This window comes from Sinohyriopsis cumingii, chromosome 14, assembly GCF_028554795.1.
Source record: "Sinohyriopsis cumingii isolate HCF-2022 chromosome 14, ASM2855479v2, whole genome shotgun sequence".
Lineage (NCBI taxonomy): Eukaryota > Metazoa > Mollusca > Bivalvia > Unionida > Unionidae > Sinohyriopsis > Sinohyriopsis cumingii.
The window spans coordinates 110,963,562-110,975,815 of NC_142974.1; positions in this window are offsets into that span (position 1 = coordinate 110,963,562).

Sequence of the window (12,254 nt, forward strand, 5' to 3'; positions counted from 1 at the left end):
AAAAACGAAAACCAATATATGCGAGAAGGTGACTAAATACAACAGACGCACACATTGAATTTCATGTTAAATGGGAGAGGCATAACTTATAAGCATTATAATTGTAAAGAGCTGAGAGAGGCCATTTTACTTTTATCTCAGTTGATTAGCTTGACCTCAGCGATAAGATTAAGAAGTTCATTCTAAGTAGACCAAGAAAGAAAACAATTTCTTTGTCGAATAATAAAACGACGGAATCTACATAACTCAAATCCGAAAATAAAGAAGCAAATTAAACAAAAAACAAACAAATTCCTTATTATTGCTATTTTCACAACTGCCAAACTGATCCAAGATTATTGAAAAATAGTACTCCATCAGCTAAATCTTGATGAAAAGATGGACAAATTACCAAGATAAAGTAACCAAACAAATGCATTCAAATCCTAAACAACCACAAAAAGACAAACGTACATTCCAAATGAAATAAATGCATGACTATAATACTAATTATCAGTAGTAGTTGTAGAATTAGAACAATTGCGATAATCAACTATGTTTCTTAGCATCATCACAAACCCATAACAAAAAGTGCATCAAGAGATAATATTGCCGAATTAAAACACAGAATTTAATCTTCCATTAATGAGCGATACAAAAACAAATTCAATAGCAAATTCATTATCGTCATTTAGAATAATACGTTTATTATTATTATTATTATTGTTTATTCGTATTATTATTATTATTATTATTTGTATTATTATTATTATTATTATTATTATTATTATTATTATTATTATTATTATTATTATTATTATTGAAACTGGTACAGCGTTCTATCACTCTCTGAAAATTTGGTTCCTAGAGCTAGTAAGTGATTATGTATAAAAAAATGTTGTTATTAGAACGGATTTTATATGAAAAAAGGAAACGTATTCATGAAACATAATATGCTCCTAGTACTGTTATAATGACTACTACCATTAACAACAAAAAACGGATTAGATTGGAATTCAATTTGTAACCCTTGACATAATTATAAATGCTTTGTCATCATTTTCTTTTTATATCATCTTAAAATACGCTTGCCTACGGGATTCCAACTGATGTACATATTATACAATTCAGTTCCAGTTGTAACAGCAATAACAATAAACGAATTCGTTTTGTTTATAAGTTTTGTCCTGTTTTTTTTATTTTCAAAGTAAAATCGTTTCTTCAATCGCCTTCTCATAATAAATTGATTATTCTCATCCTTTTAGTAAAACAGGAACACCAAGGCTTCAGTAAAATGGACGTTCTCTGATAACCATATATTCATAACAAAAGTGTATGAGGAGATAATAAATCCGAATTAAAAAACAGAAAATAATCTTCCATAAATCAGCGATAAAATAACAAATTCAATGGCAAATTCCTTATCGTCATTTTGATTAATACATTTACTATTATTATCATTATTATTGTTTATTATTAGTATTATTATTATTATCATTATTATTATTATTGAAACTTTTACAGCGTTCTATCACTCTCTGAAAATTTGGTTTCCAGAGCTAGACGTTTTTGAAAACGTAGAAACTACGGTAAGAATAACAAAATGAAAGGAGTAGAAAAACTGACTTAAAAAGAAATAACAGATTCCTAACGACGCAATTTTCCGTCATTCTTAAAGGGACGCAATGCCAATAATTGCATGTAACTTTATTAAATTCATACTAATATTCACAACCGGAAATCCAACAACAGCTAAAGAAACATAGGTAATAAGCAAAAATTTGAAATATAAGCCAATAATTCATGGTATTAAAACGACTAAAGTTTTCATCGCTTTCAATGCTTTACGAACATTCAGGAAATATTACTCAAATAAAAACTAACTCAAAAACGTAAGAATTGGTAAACGAAGACCACAAAAGCTCTCATCCATTATCCTGTTTAATTATCAAGGAGTAACCGAGAAATGTTATGTATATATAGTTATCAGAGAAGGTCCATTTTACTGAAGCCTTTTTGTTCCAGTTTTGCTTAAAGGATGAGAATAATCAATTTATTATGAGATGGCGATTGAAGAAACGATTTTACTTTCAAAATAAAAAAGCACAGGACAAAACTTATAAACAAAACGAATTCGTTTATTGTTATTGCTGTTACAACAGCAACTGAATTGTATAATCTGTACATCAATTAGAATCCCGTAGGCAAGCGTATTTAAGATGATATAAAAATAAAATGATGACAAAGCATTTAGAATTATGTCAAGGGTTACAAATTGAATTCCAATCCAATCCTTTTTTTATTGTTAATGGTAGTAGTCGATATAGCAGTAGTAGGAGCATATTATGTTTCATGAATAGGTTTCCTATTTCTATCTGATCCGTTCTTATAACAATGTTTTGTATACACAGTTATTTACATATCAGCATAAACTCCAGCTATAATAAATAATCTCGCTTGAGCAACTCCCCAACACCAACGCAACGACAAAAGTAAATTCCGAATTAAAGAAATCCATTACCATTATAATTATTAACATTAGTAATTGTAGAGGTAGTACAACTGTAACAGCGATTTATGTTTCTTCAGAGAATGTCAGGTTAAATGACACGATTGTCCTGTAGCTGACAATCCTCCGTTATTTATTCTTGCACATCTTTTAACGTACCTATATGACGGCATATTTTACTTCAACGTTTTCTTTTTTGTATCGGTACCGTTCCTTTTGCAATCTTTGCATATACCATTACTTGCATACCTACAAAAACTTACTATCAATAGATAATCTAGTTTCACCGAAATTATTGTTAGAGAATTAAAATTTGTACATTTGTTGTTTAATCCATAATGATACCCGGCGGAATGAACCTCAAGATAAAGAAATATAAAAAATGACACATGTAAGTTTGACATACAACAAATTTCTTATTAGTGCTTTTATCACAACATACACAGTAATTCATGATTCTTGAAAAATAAAAATCCTTTGAGGAACACTGCTTTGCGAAATTGAAAAATGACTCTAATGATATAAAAATGATCCTAAATCGTGAACAACAGTAGAGCAATAAACGTACTTTCTAAAGTGAAAATAAACCCAAACACATCTAGACCATTATAATTAATGTCAGTAGTTTTTGCAGTACTTCTATATCCGTTACGGCGATTAATATTTCTTCAAATAATCCCATTTCGACAACAAGTGCATTATTAGAGAATAAGATGCAATAAAAAATACACAGACAAAAATCCTAAATAAAATATATCAAGACAGTGAACAAATCGATTTGAACTTGTATACTATAATTATTATTATTATTATGACTCTTATTATTTTTGTTGTTGTTGTTATTATTATGATTCTTGCTCTTTTTATTTTTATTGAATCATATAGAGCGCTTCGTCACCCTTGAAACATTGACTCCCATAAATCGAGTTTTTGAAAAGAGAAATTAACAAGACAATGACAAAACCAAGTAAGCATCGATCCTGTCTTAGACAGATAGGACAAATGTCTTACGTCAGAACTTTCTGTGATTGTTAAAAGAGCGCAATACCCTCAATATAAAGTTGTTTCTTTTCTTTCATCCTTAATTGCGGTACCGCAAGATCAACAACGGAAGAAAGCAATGTTGATTAGCATGGAAATGAAGATTAACAAATTTGTGATGCTCTTAAAATGACTGACTCTCTTGATTGCTTAAAACGTATTATGTTAAACGAAACAATCATCATTAAAGAAAAACTAAAACCAAAATATACGATAAGGTGACTAAATACAACAGACACACATTGAATTTCATGTTAAATGGGAGAGGCATAACTTATAAACATTATAATTGTAAAGCTCTCTGAGAAGAGCCATTTTACTTTGATCTCGGTTGATTAGCTTGACCTCAGCGATAAGATTAAGAAATTCATTCTAAGAAGACCAATAAAGAAAACAATTTCTTTGTCGAATAATACAATTAAATCGACGGAATCCACATAATTCAAATCCGAAAATAAACAAGCAAATTAAACAGAAAAACAAACAAATTCCTTATGATTGCTATTTTCACAACTGCAAATTGATCCAAGATTCTTGAAAAATAGTGCTCCATCAGCTAAATCTTGACGAGAAGATGGACAAATTACCAATGCAAAGTAACCAAACAAATGCATTCAAATCCTAAACAACCGCAAAAAGAAAAACGTACATTCCAAATGAAACAAATGCATGACTATAATACTAATTATCAATAGTAGTTGTAGAATTAGAACAATTGTGATAATCAACTATGTTTCTTAGCATCATCACAAACCCATAACAAAAAGTATATGAGGAGATTATAAAGCCGAATTAAAAACCAGAAAATAATCTTCCATAAATCAGCGATACAAAAGCAAATTCAATAGCAAATTCCTTATCGTCATTTTGATTAATACGTTTATTATTATTATTATTGTTTATTTTTAATTATTGTTATTATTATTATTATTATTATTATTATTATCATTATTATTGTTATTATTATTATTATTATTATCATTATTATTATTATTATTATTATTATTATTATTATTATTATTATTATTATTGTTATTATTATTATTATTATTATTGAAACTGGTACAGCGTTCTATCACTCTCTGAAAATTTGGTTCCCAGAGCTAGACATTTTTGAAAACATAGAAACTACGGTACGAATAACAAAATGAACGGAGTAGTAAAACTGACTTAGAAAGAAATAACAGATTCCTAACGACGCAATTGTCCGTCATTCTTAAAGGGACGCAATGCCAATAATTGCATGTAACTTTATTAAATTCATACTAACATTCACCACCGCAAATCCAACAACAGCTAAAGAATCATAGGTAAAAAGCAGAAGCTTGAAATATAAGCCAATAATTCATGGTATTAAAACGACTAAAGTTTTCATCGCTTACAACGCTTTACGAACATTCAGGAAATATTACTCAAATAAAAACTAACTCAAAAACGTAAGAATTGGTAAACGAAGACCACAAAAGCTCTCATCCATTTTCCTGTTTAATTGTCAAGGAGTAACCGAAAAATGTTATGTATATATGGTTATCAGAGAAGGTCCATTTTACTGAAGCCTTGGTGTTCCAGCTTTACTAAAAGGATGAGAATAATCAATTTATTATGAGAAGGCGATTGAAGAAACGATTTTACTTTCAAAATGAAAAAGCACAGGACAAAACTTATAAACAAAACGAATTCGTTTATTGTTATTGCGGTTACAACTGGAACTGAATTGTATAATATGTACATCAATTGGAATCCCGTAGGCAAGCGTATTTTAAGATGATATAAAAATAAAATGATGACAAAGCATTTAGAATTATGTCAAGGGTTACAAATTTAATTCCAATCTAATCCGTTTTTTGTTGTTAATGGTAGTAGTCGATAAAACAGCAGTAGGAGCATAGTATATTTCATGAATAGATTTCCTTTGTTATATCAAATCCGTTCTTATAACAATGTTTTGTATACACAATTACTTACATATCAGCATAAACTCCAGCTATAATAAATAATCTGTCTTGAGCAAATCCCCAACAAAAACACAACCACAAAAATTAAATTCCGAATTAAGGAAATCCATTAACATTATAATTAGTAACATTAGTAGTTGTAGAGGTAGTACAACTGTAACAGCTATTTATGTTTCTTCAGAGAAAGTCAGGTTAAAATACACGATTGTTCTGTAGCTGAGAATCCTCCTATATTTATTCTCGCACATCTTTTAACGTACCTATATGATTGTTTATTTTACTTCAACGTTTTTTTTTGTATCAGTACCGTTTCTTTTGCAATCCTTGCATATACCATTACTTGCATACATACGAAAACTTACTATTAATAGATAATCTAGTTTCACCGAAATTATTTTATTTGAGAATTTTAATTTGTACATTTGTTGTGAAATCCATACTGATACCCGGTAGAATGAGCCACAAGATAAACAAAGATAAAAAAAATGACTCATGTAAGTTTGACATACAACAAATTTCTTATCAGTGCTTTTATCACAACATCCACAGTGATTCGTGATTCTTGAAAAATAAAAATCCTTTGAGGAACACTGCTTTGCGAAATTGAAAAAATGACTCTAATGATATAAAAATGACAATAAATCGTGAACAACAGTAGAGCAATAAACGTACTTTCCAAAGCGAAAATAAACCCAAACAAATCTAGACCGTTCTAATTAATATCAGTAGTCTTTGCAGTACTTCCATATCCGTTACGGCGATTAATATTACGTCCAATAATCGCATTTCGACAACCAATGCGTTATCAGAGAATAAGATGCAATAAAAAAAAACCCAGACAATAATCATAAATAAAATACATCAAGACAGTGAACAAATCGATTTCAACTTGTATATTATAATTATCATTATTAGTATCATTATTATTATTATTATTATTATTATTATTGTCATTATTATTATTATTATTATTATTATTATCAATGATATTATTATTATTACAACTTTTATTATTTTTGTTGTTGTTGTTATTATTATGATTCTTGCTGTTTTTATTTTTATTGAATCTTATAGAGCGATTCGTCACCCTTTAAACATTGACTCCCATAAATCGAGTTTTTGAAAAGAGAAATTAACAAGACAATGACAAAACCAAGTAAGCATCGATCCTGTCTTAGACAGATAGGACAAAAGTCTTACGTCACAACTTTCTGCGATTGTTAAAAGAGCGCAATACCCTCAATATAAAGTTGTTTCTTTTCTTTCATCCTTAATTGCGGTACCGCAAGATCAACAACGGAAGAAAGCAATATTGATTAGCATGGAATTGAAGATTAACAAATTTGTGATGCTCTTAAAATGACTGACTCTCTTGATCGCTTAAAACGTATTATGTTAAACGATATAATCATCATTAAAGAAAAAAGAAAACCAAAATATGCGAGAAGGTGACTAAATACAACAAACGCACACATTGAATTTCATGTTAAATGGGAGATTCAAAACTTATAAACATTATAATTGTAAAGCGCTGAGAGAGGCCATTTTACTTTTATCTCCGTTGATTATCTTGACCTCAGCGATAAGATTAAGAAGTTCATTCTAAGAAGACCAAGAAAGAAAACAATTTCTTTGTCGAAGAATAAAACGACGGAATCTACATAACTCAAATCCGAAAATAAATAAGCAAATTAAACAAAAAACAAACAAATTCCTTATTATTGCTATTTTCACAACTACCAAACTGATCCAAGATTCTTGAAAAATAGTACTCCATCAGCTAAATCTTGATGAGAAGATGGACAAATTACCAAGATAAAGTAACCAAACAAATGCATTCATATCCTAAACAACCACAAAAAGACAAACGTACATTCCAAATGAAACAAATGCATGACTATAATACTAATTATCAGTAGTAGTTGTAGAATTAGAACAATTGTGATAATCAACTATGTTTCTTAGCATCATCACAAACCCATAACAAAAAGTGCATCAAGAGATAATATTGCCGAATTAAAACACAGAATTTAATCTTCCATTAATGAGCGATACAAAAACAAATTCAATAGCAAATTCATTATCGTCATTTAGAATAATACGTTTATTATTATTATTGTTTATTCTTATTATTATTATTATTAATATTATTTGTATTATTATTATTATTATTATTATTATTATTATTATTATTATCATTGAAACTGGTACAGCGTTCTATCACTCTCTGAAAATTTGGTTCCTAGAGCTAGTAAGTAATTATGTATAAAAAAACGTTGTTATTAGAACGGATTTGATATAAAAAAAGGAAACGTATTCATGAAACATAATATGCTCCTAGCACTATTATAATGACTACTACCATTAACAACAAAAAACGGATTAGATTGGAATTCAATTTGTAACCCTTGACATAATTCTAAATGCTTTGTCATCATTTTATTTTTATATCATCTTAAAATACGCTTGCCTACGGGATTCCAATTGATGTACATATTATACAATTCAGTTGCTGTTGTAACAGCAATAACAACAAACGAATTCGTTTTGTTTATAAGTTTTGTCCTGTTTTTTTATTTTGAAAGTAAAATCGTTTCTTCAATCGCCTTCTCATAATAAATTGATTATTCTCATCCTTTTAGTAAAACAGGAACACCAAGGCTTCAGTAAAATGGACGTTCTCTGATAAGCATATATTCATAACAAAAGTGTATAAGGAGATAATAAATCCGAATTAAAAAACAGAAAATAATCTTCCATAAATCAGCGATAAAATAACAAATTCAATGGCAAATTCCTTATCGTCATTTTGATTAATACGTTTATTATTATTATTATTGTTTATTTTTAATTATTATTATTATTATTATTATTATTATTATTATTATCATTATCATTGTTATTATTATTATTATTATTTTTATTATTATTGAAACTTTTACAGCGTTCTATCACTCTCTGAAAATTTGGTTCGCAGAGCTAGACGTTTTTTAAAACGTAGAAACTACGGTAAGAATAACAAAATGAAACGAGTAGAAAAACTGACTTAAAAAGAAATAACAGATTCCTAACGACGCAATTTTCCGTCATTCTTAAAGGGACTCAATGCCAATAATTGCATGTAACTTTATTAAATTCATACTAATATTCACAACCGGAAATCCAACAACAGCTAAAGAAACATAGGTAATAAGCAAAAATTTGAAATATAAGCCAATAATTCATGGTATTAAAACGACTAAAGTTTTCATCGCTTTCAATGCTTTACGAACATTCAGGAAATATTACTCAAATAAAAACTAACTCAAAAACGTAAGAATTGGTAAACTAAGACCACAAAAGCTCTCATCCATTATCCTGTTTAATTATCAAGGAGTAACCGAGAAATGTTATGTATATATGGTTATCAGAAAAGGTCCATTTTACTGAAGCCTTTTTGTTCCAGTTTTACTTAAAGGATGATAATAATCAATTTATTATGAGATGGCGATTGAAGAAACGATTTTACTTTCAAAATAAAAAAGCACAGGACAAAACTTATAAACAAAACGAATTCGTTTATTGTTATTGCTGTTACAACAGCAACTGAATTGTATAATCTGTACATCAATTAAAATCCCGTAGGCAAGCGTATTTTAAGATGATATAAAAATAAAATGATGACAAAGCATTTAGAATTATGTCAACGGTTACAAATTGAATTCCAATCCATTCCGTTTTTTTATTGTAAATGGTAGTAGTTGATATAGCAGTAGTAGGAGCATATTATGTTTCATGAATAGGTTTCCTATTTCTATCTGATCCGTTCTTATAACAATGTTTTGTATACACAGTTATTTACATATCAGCATAAACTCCAGCTGTAATAAATAATCTCGCTTGAGCAACTCCCCAACACCAACGCAACGACAAAAGTAAATTCCGAATTAAAGAAATCCATTACCATTATAATTATTAACATTAGTAATTGTAGAGGTAGTACAACTGTAACAGCGATTTATGTTTCTTCAGAGAATGTCAGGTTAAATGACACGATTGTCCTGTAGCTGACAATCCTCCGTTATTTATTCTTGCACATCTTTTAACGTACCTATATGACGGCATATTTTACTTCAACGTTTTCTTTTTTGTATCGGTACCGTTCCTTTTGCAATCTTTGCATATACCATTACTTGCATACCTACAAAAACTTACTATCAATAGATAATCTAGTTTCACCGAAATTATTGTCAGAGAATTAAAATTTGTACTTTTGTTGTTTAATCCATAATGATACCCGGCGGAATGAACCTCAAGATAAAGAAATATAAAAAATGACACATGTAAGTTTGACATACAACAAATTTCTTATTAGTGCTTTTATCACAACATACACAGTAATTCATGATTCTTGAAAAATAAAAATCCTTTGAGGAACACTGCTTTGCGAAATTGAAAAATGAATCTAATGATATAAAAATGATCCTAAATCGTGAACAACAGTAGAGCAATAAACGTACTTTCTAAAGTGAAAATCAACCCAAAAAAATCTAGACCATTATAATTAATGTCAGTAGTTTTTGCAGTACTTCTATGTCCGTTACGGCGATTAATATTTCTTCAAATAATCCCATTTCGACAACAAGTGCATTATTAGAGAATAAGATGCAATAAAAAATACCCAGACAAAAATCATAAATAAAATACATCAAGACAGTGAACAAATCGATTTGAACTTGTATATTATAATTATCATTATTATTATTATTATTATTATTATTATTATTATTATTATTGATATTATTATTATTATTACAACTTTTATTATTTTTGTTGTTGCTGTTATTATTATGATTCTTGCTGTTTTTATTTTTATTGAATCTTATAGAGCGATTCGTCAACCTTTAAACATTGACTCCCATAAATCGAGTTTTTGAAAAGAGAAATTAACAAGACAATGACAAAACCAAGTAAGCATCGATCCTGTCTTAGACAGATAGGACAAATGTCTTACGTCACAACTTTCTGTGATTGTTAAAAGAGCGCAATACCCTCAATATAAAGTTGTTTCTTTTCTTTCATCCTTAATTGCGGTACCGCAAGATCAACAACGGAAGAAAGCAATGTTGATTAGCATGGAAATGAAGATTAACAAATTTGTGATGCTCTTAAAATGACTGACTCTCTTGATCGCTTAAAACGTATTATGTTAAACGATATAATCATCATTAAAGAAAAACTAAAGCAAAATATACGATCAGGTGACTAAATACAACAGACACACATTGAATTTCATGTTAAATGGGAGAGGCATAACTTATAAACATTATAATTGTAAAGCTCTAAGAGAAGAGCCATTTTACTTTGATCTCGGTTGATTAGCTTGACCTCAGCGATAAGATTAAGAAATTCATTCTAAGAAGACCAATAAAGAAAACAACTTCTTTGTCGAATAATACAATTAAATCGACGGAATCCACATAATTCAAATCCGAAAGAAAACAAGCAAACTAAACAGAAAAACAAACAAATTCCTGATGATTGCTATGTTCACAACTGCAAATTGATCCAAGATTCTTGAAAAATAGTGCTCCAGCAGCTAAATCTTGATGAGAAGATGGACAAATTACCAATATAAAGTAACCAAACAAATGCATTCAAATCCTAAACAACCGCAAAAAGAAAAACGTACATTCCAAATGAAACAAATGCATGACTATAATACTAATTATCAGTAGTAGTTGTAGAATTAGAACAATTGTGATAATCAACTATGTTTCTTAGCATCATCACAAACCCATAACAAAAAGTATATGAGGAGATTATAAAGCCGAATTAAAAAACAGAAAATAATCTTCCATAAATCAGCGATACAAAAGCAAATTCAATAGCAAATTCCTTATCGTCATTTTGATTAATACGTTTATTATTATTATTATTGTTTATTTTAATTATTATTATTAGTATTATTATTATTATCATTATTATTGTTATTATTATTATTATTATTATTCTTATTATTATTATTATTATCATTATTGAAACTGGTTCCTCGTTCTATCACTCTCTGAAAATTTGGTTCCCAGAGCTAGACATTTTTGAAAACATAACAACTACGGTACGAATAACAAAATGAACGGAGTAGTAAAACTGACTTAGGAAGAAATAACAGATTCCAAACGACGCAATTGTCCGTCATTCTTAAAGGGACGCAATGCCAATAATTGCATGTAACTTTATTAAATTCATACTAACATTCACCACCGCAAATCCAACAACAGCTAAAGAATCATAGGTAAAAAGCAGAAGCTTGAAATATAAGCCAATAATTCATGGTATTAAAACGACTAAAGTTTTCATCGCTTACAACGCTTTACGAACATTCAGGAAATATTACTCAAATAAAAACTAACTCAAAAACGTAAGAATTGGTAAACGAAGACCACAAAAGCTCTCATCCATTTTCCTGTTTAATTGTCAAGGAGTAACCGAAAAATGTTATGTATATATGGTTATCAGAGAAGGTCCATTTTACTGAAGCCTTGGTGTTCCAGCTTTACTAAAAGGATGAGAATAATCAATTTATTATGAGAAGGCGATTGAAGAAACGATTTTACTTTCAAAATGAAAAAGCACAGGACAAAACTTATAAACAAAACGAATTCGTTTATTGTTATTGCGGTTACAACTGGAACTGAATTGTATAATATGTACATCAATTGGAATCCCGTAGGCAAGCGTATTTTAAGATGATATAAAAATAAAATGATGACAAAGCATTTAGAATTATG